The sequence below is a fragment of the Procambarus clarkii genome, chromosome 28, assembly GCF_040958095.1.
Source record: "Procambarus clarkii isolate CNS0578487 chromosome 28, FALCON_Pclarkii_2.0, whole genome shotgun sequence".
Classification (NCBI taxonomy): domain Eukaryota; kingdom Metazoa; phylum Arthropoda; class Malacostraca; order Decapoda; family Cambaridae; genus Procambarus; species Procambarus clarkii.
In genome coordinates, this window is record NC_091177.1 from 42,200,913 (window position 1) to 42,215,031 (window position 14,119).

The 14,119-nt window shown below is 47.5% G+C and overlaps 1 non-coding gene across 1 annotated transcript; it reads right to left on the minus strand.

Annotated features, from left to right (window-relative positions):
• Window positions 1-10,403: 10,403 nt before the first annotated feature.
• On the minus strand, window positions 10,404-10,476 carry TRNAF-GAA (transfer RNA phenylalanine (anticodon GAA)). Its single transcript has one exon. It is a non-coding gene; the product is annotated as a tRNA-Phe (tRNA).
• Between the last annotated feature and the right edge of the window lie 3,643 nt (window positions 10,477-14,119).

Below are 14,119 nucleotides of genomic sequence, written 5' to 3' on the forward strand. Positions count from 1 at the left end.
TGGAAGGCAGGGAGGACAGTCACAAGATGACCGGAAGGCAGGGAGGACAGTCACAAGATGACCGGAAGGCAGGGAGGACAAAGAAGATGAATGGTTGATCAGGTCACAGCCTGGTTGATCAAGTCACAGTTGATTGATCAGGTCACAGCCTGGTTGATCAGGTCACAGCCTGGTTGATCAGGTCACAGCCTGGTTGATCAGGTCACAGCCTGGTTGATCAGGTCACAGCCTGGTTGATCAGGTCACAGCCTGGTTGATCAGGTCACAGCCTGGTTGATCAGGTCACAGCCTGGTTGATCACGTCACAGCCTGGTTGATCACGTCACAGCCTGGTTGATCAGGTCACAGTTTTGTTGATCAGGTCACAGCCTGGTTGATCAGGTCACAGCCTGGTTGATCAGGTCACAGCCTTGTTGATCAGGTCACAGCCTGGTTGACCAGGTAACAGCCTGGTTGATCAGGTAACAGCCTGGTTGATCAGGTAACAGCCTGGTTGATCAGGTCACAGCCTGGTTGATCAGGTCACAGCCTGGTTGATCAGGTCACAGCCTGGTTGATCAGGTCACAGCCTGGTTGATCAGGTCACAGCCTTGTTGATCAGGTCATTGTAAAGGGAGGGGGGGGGGTCGGAGGAATTAGCTTTCTTTTGTCCATTATCCCGTCCCCAGTTAGGTATACTAGAATTACCCCAAAGTTCCTGCTACAGCCTCTCTAGTTCAACACCTTGTAACCTAGGCCTTTGATTACCCAGGTATCACGACTACAAGGCGTAGTAACTTGGTCAGTTACCCGCAAACTCTAGAGAACTCTAGAACATTTCACTGCCACGAATGCATAAATGAAACGAAGGGAAACAAATGAATAAGGAAGTAATGAGTGAGGGTTTGGGGTAAGAGAGGGGGGGGAGGGTTAGGTGGGAGGAGTGAGGAGTGTGGTCAGGTGAAAGGGAGAGTGGGAGAGAGGCGGAGGAAGAGGAGAATGGAGTGGGGAGTGAGTAGGAAGTAGTGGTAGAGGTAGATGGGTAGATAAGTAGAAGTAGAAAAAGGCTGCCACCATTCATTCTAACTCAGTACATACAAGACAAGGAATGGAACTTGTCTGTATCACAAAATTTTTCAAGGAGTTCATGCACCAACTCTAACCATGTCGGCCGGAGCGGACAGCACGCTGGACTTGTGATCCTGTGGTCCTGGGTTCAATCCCAGGCGCCGGCGAGAAACAATGGGCAGAGTTTCTTTCATCCTATGCCCCTGTTACCTAGCAGTAAAATAGGTACCTGGGTGTTAGTCAGCTGTCACGGGCTGCTTCCTGGGGGTGGAGGCCTGGTCGAGGACCGGGCCGCGAGGACACTAAAAAGCCCCGAAATCATCTCAAGATAACCTCAAGATGTACTCATAAAATCCGCAAACTCAGAGGCTCTCTCGCCTCAACTCACAATGCTCCAGGGAACAAAACTAAAGCCAATTTAAACAACTATGTTAATCAAGTATATATTTAACATGATATATCTCATAATTCAGGCAATTGCACTTAAGGTTCATAATGTCCAGATTAAAATACAATGCGAGTCATCACACAAGAATTTGAGAACAATACGGCTGTCTGTCCCTAGTAATCAGACACCTGAGTTTGAGGAAACACAAATACTTCACCTTATGTTCAACTCACCAAGTGTCTAAGTTGAATAGAGAAAGGATGAGCTCGTTAGACAGACAAGAGTACCCCACCCAGCCACCAAAGCCTGGGCCGGCTGTGGGCTCGCTTCCAGCACGACCTGCGATCCCCTGTGTCTCTGTTTGATGTCTGCTGTCGAATCCCCTCGAATCTACAGTTCCCTGGGTATTTATGGGAAATCTTGGGGCTAAACACGCCCATCAGTAAGGTAGCCTCTGGCTCTACCTACAACCCTAGGCAGTGGTATGTCTGAAGGACACACCCCAGCCAGCGGTCTGCAATTATCGGCAAGGTCACCTGGCCTGACCTGACCTGAACCTTGGTAAATCTGTGGTCATTATTCTAAAAGGTGAGATCCCCTTAATTACTACGACCAGCACACCTGGTGTTCTCAAATCTTCTGTCTGACAGACTGTTGTTTGTGAATATCATTCTAACACATTTATAGTGTTATACCATAGCCTGGTTGATCAGGTCACAGCCTGGTTGATCAGGTCACAGCCTGGTTGATCAGGTCACAGCCTGGTTGATCAGATCACAGCCTGGTTGATCAGGTCACAGCCTGGTTGATCAGGTCACAGCCTGGTTGATCAGGTCACTGCCTGGTTGATCAGATCACAGCCTGGTTGATCAGGTCACTGCCTGGTTGATCAGATCACAGCCTGGTTGATCAGGTCACAGCCTGGATGATCAGGTCACAGCCTGATTGATCAGGACTCTTGTTTTATTCGCCTGCAGGACACGAAGGCAAAGAAGATAGAGAGATAGATTAATAGATAGATGTGTTGATAGATGGATAAATATATTGAAAGATAGACAGAAAGATAAATATATTGATAGATGGATAAATGGATGAATAGATGGTTGGATGGATAGATAGATTTTTACATAGATGGATAGATAAATGGATAGATGGATGGATGGATGGAGGAATGCACAGTTGCACGGATTGATAGATGAATAGGTAAATATATAGATTGACGGAGAGATAGCTTAAACAGCTTCCCTAATCTTACAAGAAAGAATTCGCTAACGCATCGTTCCCCACTTTGTGAATCTTCTCAACAAGGCTCCAAGTAAGCAGAAGGTTCTCATAAATTAATACAAATCCACCAGGAAGAACCGTGAGAAGAAATACTGTCCAAGGAGACAGTATCAGCAGCTGAGGTCACCAATACGATAACTTTATCCTCTGAAGATTTACCCAGCGAGAGCGCTTGGTAAATTGTCTTAAATTATTTTAACCTCTTTCCTTCATGAAGAGACTCACAAGTGATTCGTAAAAGTATCCTGTAAGCCCAATCGTGTCTGAAGGCGCTTGCTCTGCGTTGTCTGCTTGAACTTGACTTTTGTTATCTCAAGTTCATAGATTTTTGTTATTCCAAGTTCATATATTTTTGTTATGTCAAGTTTATAGATTTTTTTATCTCACGTTCAAACCCCACAGGATCATTGCATATGAGTTTGTTTTGTTTTAACGAGAATTCAAGAGAACGCGAATAAATGAATTCGCATTCAGGAAGAAACGTGTGCGAGCATTTGCTCTCAACACTGTAGACCATTACCCAAGAGCAGGCGAGTGTCTCTCATAATAATAGACGAGTCAAGACTTTTAAGGCTTTCCCTTTGTCAAGAGCTCTTGTGCCAGAGTTGGGGCAGGGGGAACAATTCACTTATTGTCCCTGGCACTTACTCTTTCTCTGTCCTCTTGCCTCCCTTACCTTCAATCTTTTCTCCACCCACTTGTTCTTCTCTTCTACTTCTTGTTCATCCCTTTCTCTCTTCGGCTCCGTCTCCGCAGCCTTATGAGTGTGTGCAAATATCCCGCTATCGTCTGTGATAACAAAATGTTGCACATTCCGCTTGTGAGAGTTTTTACATTATTTTGAACCTGAAGCTTGTGTGGTAATTATCTTTGGAATAGATATATTATATTAATTTGCTAGAGGGAAAAGAGGGAGGGGTGACTCCAGACGTCGTCGTCATCAAAGAGGGAGGGGTGACTCCAGACGTCATCAAAGAGGGAGGGATGACTCTAGACGTCATCAAAGAGGGAGGGATGACTCTAGACGTCATCGTCATCAAAGAGGGAGGGATGACTCTAGACTTCGTCGTCATCAAAGAGGAAGGGGGGTGACTCCAGACGTCGTCGTCATCAAAGAGGGAGGGGGTGACTCCAGACGTCGTCGTCATCAAAGAGGGAGGGGTGACTCCAGACGTCGTCGTCATCAAAGAGGGAGGGGTGACTCCAGACGTCGTCGTCATCAAAGAGGAAGGGGGTGACTCCAGACGTCGTCGTCATCAAAGAGGGAGGGGGTGACTCCAGACGTCGTCGTCATCAAAGAGGGAGGGGGTGACTCCAGACGTCATCGTCATCAAAGAGGGAGGGGTGATTCCAGACGTCGACGTCATCAAAGAGGGAGGGGTTGACTCCAGACGTCGTCGTCATCAAAGAGGGAGGGGTGACTCTAGACGTCGTCGTCATCAAAGAGGGAGGGGTGACTCTAGACGTCATCGTCATCAAAGAGGGAGGGGTGACTCTAGACGTCATCGTCATCAAAGAGGGAGGGGTGACTCTAGACGTCGTCGTCATCAAAGAGGGAGGGGTGACTCCAGACGTCGTCGTCATCAAAGAGGGAGGGGTGACTCCAGACGTCGTCGTCATCAAAGAGGGAGGGGTGACTCCAGACGTCGTCGTCATCAAAGAGGGAGGGGTGACTCCAGACGTCGTCGTCATTAAAGAGGGAGGGGGTGACTCCAGACGTCGTCGTCATCAAAGAGGGAGGGGTGACTCCAGACGTCGTCGTCATCAAAGAGGAAGGGGGTGACTCCAGACGTCGTCGTCATCAAAGAGGAAGGGGGTGACTCCAGACGTCGTCGTCATCAAAGAGGAAGGGGGTGACTCCAGACGTCGTCGTCATCAAAGAGGGAGGGGGTGACTCTAGACGTCGTCGTCATCAAAGAGGGAGGGGTGACTCCAGACGTCGTCGTCGTCAGGAACACTCGTTGTAGGGCCATGGCAGCATTGCACCCCGGGCTCCAGCATGTATAATTTCACCAAATGCTAAACAAAAATATATATTAACATCGTGTAACACTTCCAACCCGTTTTCGCACTTGCTTATTGTCAATATTGGCTTATTTAATAAGTGCATATGTGACATACTAATTGATTGTAAATATTTTAGTTTGCCTTGAAAAGCTTCATAGAAAACACCGACCTCACCTAACCTTCTTAGTATGTTAAGATAAGCATCTTATTGCTTCTTAATTACAATTATTACTTAACCTGGGTCCGTCTAATTACCACAAGCTACCACAAACTACACAAACTTCAGAAAGCTTCCTGGCAATACGTTAGTAATGAATAAATATGATATATTAAGTTAGGCTGACCTAACCTAACCTAACCTAACCTATCCTAACCTATCCTAACCTAACCTAACCTAACCTAACCTAACTTAACCAAACCTAACCTAACCGAAGCTTGGATCGTCGACTTGATTTGGCGTCACCAGCTTTTTATTTTCGTCTAATTTCTTTATAAAAAGATACTTTTTCAGATTAAAATTATGTTTTTTCGTGTTGTACATTCAGCACCAACATTATAATGAGTAAATATATCATATTTATTCATTACTAACGTATTGCCAGGAAGCTTTCTGAAGTTTGTGTAGTTTGTGGTAGCTTGTGGTAATTAGACGGACCGCACAGAGATGTATGATGTAGCGAGGCAGTTCCCTCTCTGGGTGATACACAGAGATCACTCACACTGCCTGGACACGCTCAGTGTACGCAAGCACAGCTCTTCTTGTGCTTCAACATGCCAGCTGTTTCTCCATGGGATAGGAAACTAATCTGTTGGTCTTGGAGAACTTACGATCCCTCCTAATTACAGCTGACAATGATAGCATATAATATTTCTTTAACTACTTTTCCCTCCAGCTGAGATATACAGGTCACTGTGTCGTCCAAATCAACGAGGAGCGGCTCTCTTCATGCAGGTCGACGTTCAATCCCCGACCGTCCACATGGTTGGGCACCATTCCTTCCCCCCTCCCCCCCCGTTCCATTCCAAATCCTTATCCTGACTCCTTCCACATGCTATATAGTCTTAATTTCTTGGCTCTTCCCCCTCTCCACCCTTGGCACACCCTCCCTCCCTCTCACACGAGTCACAAAGGCCGTGACAACAAAGTCCAACAAAGACAGTAGGAGTTGGACTGAGGCGAGGTTGAGGAGAAACATCTCTCCAGGGACTACCCCATCACCGGGCCGGGTGATCCTCTGGTAGCATTGTGGCCTTGAGCCAGTATATCCCAGTGGCCGAACAAGTGTTTGGCCGTCCACCCCACGCCGGACTGCTGCACGGTGCTCACTCTCTCAGTGGCAACCTTCTCCCAAAATGTTTCCTGGCACCTCCTTCACTCTGTTGAGACATCACTCTACTTAACCTGTTGCCTGCTGTGGCACAACAATACTGGCAAGAATACCACCAGTACTGGACTAGGGTGACTGCCAGTACTCGGCTAAGGTGACTGCCAGTACTGGACTAGGGTGACTGCCAGTACTGGGCTACGGTGACTGCCAGTACTGGGCTAAGGTGACTGCCAGTACTGGGCTAGGGTGACTGCCAGTACTGGGCTAGGCTGACTGCCAGTACTGGACTAGGGTGACTGCCAGTACTGGGCTAGGCTGACTGCCAGTACTAGGCTAGAGTGACTGCCAGTACTGGGCTAGGGTGACTGCCAGTACTGGGCTAGGCTGACTGCCAGTACTGGACTAGGGTGACTGCCAGTACTGGACTAGGGTGACTGCCAGTATTGGGCTAGGCTGACTGCCAGTACTGGGCTAGGGTGACTGCCAGTACTGGACTAGGGTGACTGCCAGTATTGGGCTAGGCTGACTGCCAGTACTGGACTAGGGTGACTGCCAGTACTGGACTAGGGTGACTGCCAGTACTGGACTAGGGTGACTGCCAGTACTGGACTAGGGTGACTGCCAGTATTGGGCTAGGCTGACTGCCAGTACTGGGCTAGGGTGACTGCCAGTACTGGGCTAGGGTGACTGCCAGTACTGGGCTAGGGTGACTGCCAGTACTGGGCTAGGCTGACTGCCAGTACTGGGCTAGGCTGACTGCCAGTACTGGGCTAGGGTGACTGCCAGTACTGGGCTAGGGTGACTGCCAGTACTGGGCTAAGGTGACTGCCAGTACTGGACTAGGGTAACTGCCAGTACTGGGCTAGGGTGACTGCCAGTACTGGGCTAGGGTGACTGCCAGTACTGGGCAAGGGTGACTGACAGTACTGGACTAGGGTAACTGCCAGTACTGGGCTAGGGTGACTGCCAGTACTGGACTAGGGTAACTGCCAGTACTGGGCTAGGGTGACTGCCAGTACTGGGCTAGGGTGACTGACAGTACTGGACTAGGGTGACTGCCAGTACTGGGCAAGGGTGACTGACAGTACTGGACTAGGGTAACTGCCAGTACTGGGCTAGGGTGACTGCCAGTACTGGGCAAGGGTGACTGACAGTACTGGGCTAGGGTGACTGCCAGTACTGGACTAGGGTAACTGCCAGTACTGGGCTAGGGTGACTGCCAGTACTGGGCTAGGGTAACTGCCAGTACTGGGCTAGGGTGACTGCCAGTACTGGGCTAGGGTGACTGCCAGTACTGGGCTAGGGTAACTGCCAGTACTGGACTAGGGTGACTGCCAGTACTGGGCTAGGGTGACTGCCAGTACTGGACTAGGGTAACTGCCAGTACTGGGCTAGGGTGACTGCCAGTACTGGGCTAGGGTAACTGCCAGTACTGGGCTAGGGTGACTGCCAGTACTGGGCAAGGGTGACTGACAGTACTGGACTAGGGTAACTGCCAGTACTGGGCTAGGGTGACTGCCAGTACTGGGCTAGGGTGACTGACAGTACTGGACTAGGGTGACTGCCAGTACTGGGCAAGGGTGACTGACAGTACTGGACTAGGGTAACTGCCAGTACTGGGCTAGGTGACTGCCAGTACTGGGCTAGGGTGACTGCCAGTACTGGGTAAGGGTGACTGACAGTACTGGACTAGGGTAACTGCCAGTACTGGGCTAGGGTGACTGCCAGTACTGGGCTAGGGTGACTGCCAGTACTGGGCTAGGGTGACTGCCAGTACTGGACTAGGCTGACTGCCAGTACTGGACTAGGGTGACTGCCAGTACTGGACTAGGGTGACTGCCAGTACTGGGCTAAGGTGACTGCCAGTACTGGGCTAGGGTGACTGCAGGTACTGGGCTAGGGTGACTGCCAGTACTGGGCTAGGGTGACTGCCAGTACTGGACTAGGGTGACTGCCAGTACTGGGCTAGGGTGACTGCCAGTACTGGGCTAGGGTGACTGCCAGTACTGGGCTAGGGTGACTGCCAGTACTGGGCTAGGGTTACTATCAGTACTGGGCTGGAGGGAGGGGGTCGCCCGCCGGAGGGGGTAGACATCAGCTGGGTTCTCCAGTACTGGCTGACCTAGTCTGGTGTGCAATCCTTTCGTGATGTGGTTTGCGGGGACTTGAGCCCGCATTCCCTTGTGTAATGGGGGGGGGGGAGGGGAGGAGGGTGTCTCTTCCACAGGTGCAGCGTTTGTTGACGTTTGGACTTGAAGTGTCGTGTTGCGTCACTGTGTACACGGAAGTGTCGTGTTGCGTCACTGTGTACACGGAAGTGTCGTGTTGCGTCACTGTGTACACGGAAGTGTCGTGTTGCGTCACTGTGTACACGGAAGTGTCGTGTTGCGTCACTGTGTACACGGAAGTGTCGTGTTGCGTCACTGTGTACACGGAAGTGTCGTGTTGCGTCACTGTGTACACGGAAGTGTCGTGTTGCGTCAATGTGTACACGGAAGTGTCGTGTTGCGTCACTGTGTATACGGAAGTGTCGTGTTGCGTCACTGTGTACACGGAAGTGTCGTGTTGCGTCACTGTGTACACGGAAGTGTCGTGTTGCGTCACTGTGTACACGGAAGTGTCGTGTTGCGTCACTGTGTACACGGAAGTGTCGTGTTGCGTCACTGTGTACACGGAAGTGTCGTGTTCCGTCACTGTGTACACGGAAGTGTCGTGTTGCGTCACTGTGTACACGTGTTCCACACACTGGAGTCTGTAGTGTAAAATGCGACACAGTAACTGCCATCCATCCCCAACGTCGGTGGAAGTATCCCAGGATCAAGCAAGCTGTCTCTTGTGGTAGACTGCATGGTATAAGTAAACTTTTAATCTGGTTCAACCCGCCAGACGATAAGCCTAACAAGCCGTGTTAAAAAGGGGAACAATAAATAGCGCCGAGTCCAATAAGGGAGGCAGGGGGCGCCCGGGTTTGAACCAGGGACCTCTCGATCTGCAATCGAATGCTCTACCACTTGTAACAAACTAGGCTGTTGTAAGAATTATTCCAGAAGGTTCCAGAAGTTCGAGTAGGGACCTGACCTCTCAACAACGCCCAGTCCCCTGGGAATTAGCAGGTCTGAGTCACAAATGGCGGGCATCTTTGTTCATAGCTGCGTATAATGAATCATCCTATAGTATTCAGTAATTTAGAGAAAATTAGCCTTTATTCATTTTGCATTAAAATTGTATTGTATAATAGTACTGGATACAATATCAAGAGTATTCTAATTATTGAGTTTAAGTCACCATCAGTGACGTCACGAATCAGATCTAACTTTTAAAGCGGAGTGACCGGCGGTCATAGGTCATCAGGGGTTGACAGGTCTACTATTTCTCAAAGTTTTAATAACCATTTTTGTGATCGGGAACAGCTCTGCCGTTAGATGTTTGTAATTTAATTCAGTAAAATAATTCAACCAGTCTGGATCAATTCAGTACAAACAGAGTTTAATTGTTATAACTTAACCTTGCTAAAGTAACTGGGTAAGCGATGCGGAACAATACAATGTTCTAGTCTGGGGTAGACCAGACAAGAGAGAGATCAGTGTGGTCACGGAAGCAGCTGGGAGAGGTCAAACATCTTACCTCTCCCCAAGACCAGCCAAGACATCTAGCTGGTCGCCCAAGGTACAGTTGCTATGGTTATGTATAGAAATAGTCTCAATTGCCATTCAGGTCAAGTAGGGAGTGTTAAAGTGATAGGGAGTGAACCTATTTAGATTTTGTTTTAGTTTTCTTTTAATAAATTAAATTTGTTATTAATTTGCATTTTATTGTTTCCATTTGGTTATGTGTACACTTGTCCTGGTCACGTGGTCCACACGAGGCAGAGTTGGATTGGGCGCCGATTCTAACATCGAATCGGAATTATCATTACCGTGTAATTTATTCCACACTCAAGGTCATCGTTTATAGTGGGGATCAAGCCCCTAGGTTGATTAATTAGCGTGATCGATCCAGACCTCGATCATTGCTCTTGTATTACTGGTCTGGTGGTGGCAGCAGAGGTGACTCTAGGGTTTTGTTCAGAGCTTAGGTCACGTCATACTGGGTGTAGAATCCTAAGTCGGTCAATCGTCTTAGGACCACGTGGCGTGGAGTTGGCTTTGTTAAAAGTTTTGGAGTCCCTTGGTTTAGAAATAAAAGTAAGAATACGGGTAGAGGGAGAAAGAAGGAAGTAAAGAGAGAGGAACCTAACCCGTGTTACACACTGAGCTACACCCCCGTGGTAACAGGTATTGCACATGTGTGTGTGGTGTGTGTGTTCTCACTCTGTGAGGCTTGATGGTTAGGTCAGTCAGGTGTAAAATTGCCCAGACCCGGGATCGAACCGGGGACCTTTAGACCTTCAGTCTAACGCTCTCCCAACTGAGCTATCTAGGCGCCACAGTAATTTCTAACTAATAAAGTTTTAATTCCTTAATCTTTTTTTCTCTTTCATGACTTTTTAATAATTCTTGAGTTGCTAATTGTTTCCTGAATGTTCATGAAGGAATCGTACACATTATTGGACAATTTTCAACAATGAAAATATATACATCTTTAATTCATTAAACAAACATTTCAGTTAATATACGTTATCATCAACGCTAAAAAATCATCAGGTTCTTTCCTAAGACAATAATTCTTAGGAACAGCCTAACAACAAACAAAATATCGTTAATAAAACGTTTATATATTAAAAAAAATAACTTACAATAAAAAAAGTAGGTATAAAGTATACAAATCCAAGAGCAGAAATTATTTATAACATTAAATAAAACAATAATAAGACCTGAAAGCCAACCTTTCCCCAAGCTAGGCTCGTTAAATCGGCGGCCGACCGTTAAGCCGCACTCATATATTTTAACATACTGAATATTAAAAATATATTTGTTTTCATACATATCTTTATATTATTATATTAATATTCTATGTATAATTAATGCGTAGGTCAGGTTAGGTGATTAGATTATGTTGGCGATTATTTGTGTTTGTAGTACGTAGGTGAAGCATTTACAGCGTTGTGGTTCGAACACAGGTCGTCAACAAAGCACTGTTCGAGAAATGTTCGAACGTCATTAGTTGCAGCCCGTCTTCATGAACAAAGGCCAAAGTCCGTTCCATGCACCTGCCAAACCCCACGTTTGTGAATGAAAAACGGTTTACATACGACTAATATCGTCCAAACACTTCCGGGACAAGTGCTTCGATGACGGCTTTTGTTCAAACTGCAATGCCATAAATGCTTCACCCACATACTGCAAATAGAAATAATAGCCAACTGTCGGAAATTACAAAGCACTAACTTCCTTAAAAGAAAATGGGTTTCAGTGGTCTTTAAGAGAGAATGGAAGGTTCGCAACATTATCATAATATTCCTTTAAGCTCAACATGTATCCTTCGGACACCTGCCCGGGAACTATATATAATAAAAAAGTATTCACCAGCCTGACAGCTGAGTGGACAGCGCTTCTGGGACCAAATTCACGAAGCAGTTACGCAAGTACTTACGAACGTGTACATCTTTCCTCAATCTTTGACGCCTTTGGCTACATTTATTAAATAGTTTACCTTACCTTACCTTGAGGTTACCTTGAGATGCTTCCGGGGCTTAGCGTCCCCGCGGCCCGGTCGTCGACCAGGCCTCCTGGTTGCTGGACTGATCAACCAGGCTGTTGGACGCGGCTGCTCGCAGCCTGACGTATGAGTCACAGCCTGGTTGATCAGGTATCCTTTGGAGGTGCTTATCCAGTTCTCTCTTGAACACTGTGAGGGGATTGCCAGTTATGCCCCTTATGTGTAGCGGAAGCGTGTTGAACAGTCTCGGGCCTCTGATGTTGATAGAGTTCTCTCTCAGAGTACCTGTTGCACCTCCGCTTTTCAACGGGGGTATTCTGCACATCCTGCCATGCCTTCTGGTCTCATGTGATGTTATTTCTGTGTGCAGGTTTGGGACCAGCCCCTCTAATATTTTCCACGTGTAAATTATTATGTATCTCTCCCGCCTGCGCTCAAGGGAGTACAGATTTAGGCTCTTTAGTCGGTCCCAATAGTTTAGGTGTTTTACTGAGTGGATTCTAGCAGTAAAGGATCTCTGCACGCTGTCCAGGTCAGCAATTTCTCCAGCTTTGAAAGGGGCTGTCATTGTGCAGCAGTACTCCACTCTAGAGAGCACAAGCGTTTTGAAAAGTGTCATCATCGGCATAGCATCTCTAGTGTGAAAAATTCTTGTTATCCAACCTGTCATTTTTCTTGCAGTTGTGACGGATACTTTATTGTGTTCTTAAAAGGTAAGGTCTTCCGACATGAATACACCCAGATCCTTTACATTGCCTTTACGTTCTATGTTATGATTTGCCTGAGTTTTGTACGTGGTTTCCGTTTATATATTTTCATTTTTTCCATAGCGCATGAGCTGGAACTTCGTTAAACACCATATTATTTTCTGTAGCCCATAGAAAGACCTGATCTACATCTGACTGGAGGTTTGCCGTGTCCTCTATATTGCCTACTCTCATGAAGATCCTAGTGTCATCTGCAAAGGATGATACAGTGCTATAGGTTGTGTTCTTGTCTATGTCCGATATGAGGATGAGAAGAAGTACTGGAGCAAGCACAGTACCCTGGGGGACTGAGCTCTTCACGGTTGATGGGCTGGATTTTATTTTGTTGACTATTACACATTGGGTTCTGTTGGACAGGAAATTGTAGATCCATCTGCCTATTTTTCCGGTAATTCCTTTTGAACGCATTTTATGTGCAATAACACCATGGTCACATTTATCAAACGCTTTTGCGAAATCTGTGTAAATTACATCAGCGTTTTGTTTGTCTTCCATAGCATCTAATGCCATATCATAGTGGTCCAGCAACTGCGACAGGCAGGAGTGCCCTGTTCTGAAACCATGTTGTCTGGGGTTATGGAGATGCTGTGATTCCATGTATTTTGTGATCTTACTTCTTAGCACTCTCTAAAAATTTTTTATAATGTGCGATGTTAGTGCTATCGGTCTGTAATTTTTTACCTCTGCCTTATTTCCTCCTTTATGAAGTGGTGCTATCTCTGCTGTTTTTAGTATATCAGGAATAACGCCAGTATCTAGGCTTTGTCTCCACAGAATGTGGAGGGCCTGCGATAATGGTTTTTTACAGTTCTTGATTGTTACGAACCCGGATCCAGCGTCCGAGCACGGAGCAGTGACGACCGCGCCATCAGTGGGTCGGCTCCCGAAACCCCCACCAAATGGACGACGACACCTGGTGAGGACGAAGAGTACTGGTCACAAGGGCCAGTTTCCAGTCCTGTGCAGCTCACAACACCGCCGCTGCTGACCTCTGGTGAGGTGGTGCTCAGACTACAACGCCATCTATGGAGTGGATATGTCAGGCGTTTGTGTCTGAGCCTGTAAGTGAGGTGTTTTAGTGTCCCTGTTATTGATGACGTGTCTGCTTACAGAGTCGACCTGGGACTGCTGTGATGGAAGTTGAGTCAGTCTACCCAAGGCAGCCGTCTCCATACCTTGTGCTTTGCTGCAGCAGCTGTGAAGTCGTCCCCCGAAAGAACACTGTGGTGTTACCCTGTCAGTGGAGTGGCAGTAGAAGGATTACCCGGGACCGACTGCTGGAGACGATTATCCACTGGGGTACTGAGGACAGGAGAGTGATTTGTGGTATCACACGAGGTTCCTGACTAGGGCGCTACCCTAGTATCGCTCGTGGGGTGGCCTGACCAGCCTTGCTGATCCAGAACCTGCCAGCAGACCTGCTGGACTTGTGGTTGACGGCCTCCACGGCGGTGCCCCCAGTGGACCTGTGTTTTGGCTGGCCTGTGTTTGGGGTAGACTCAGCTTGGTCGAAGGATTCGTCAAGAGACCACGAAAGCACCGAGGACTCAGCACCGAGAGTCTGCATCTAGAGTCTTCAGGAGAAGACGATTGTGTATTTCCCCTGTACAGTGTTAATACCCCTCCCCCTGTGCACTCTTTTATATATTATTTATTTGGTGATGGGAACAATTATAGTCTTAAGTTCTTAACTTTCTTTC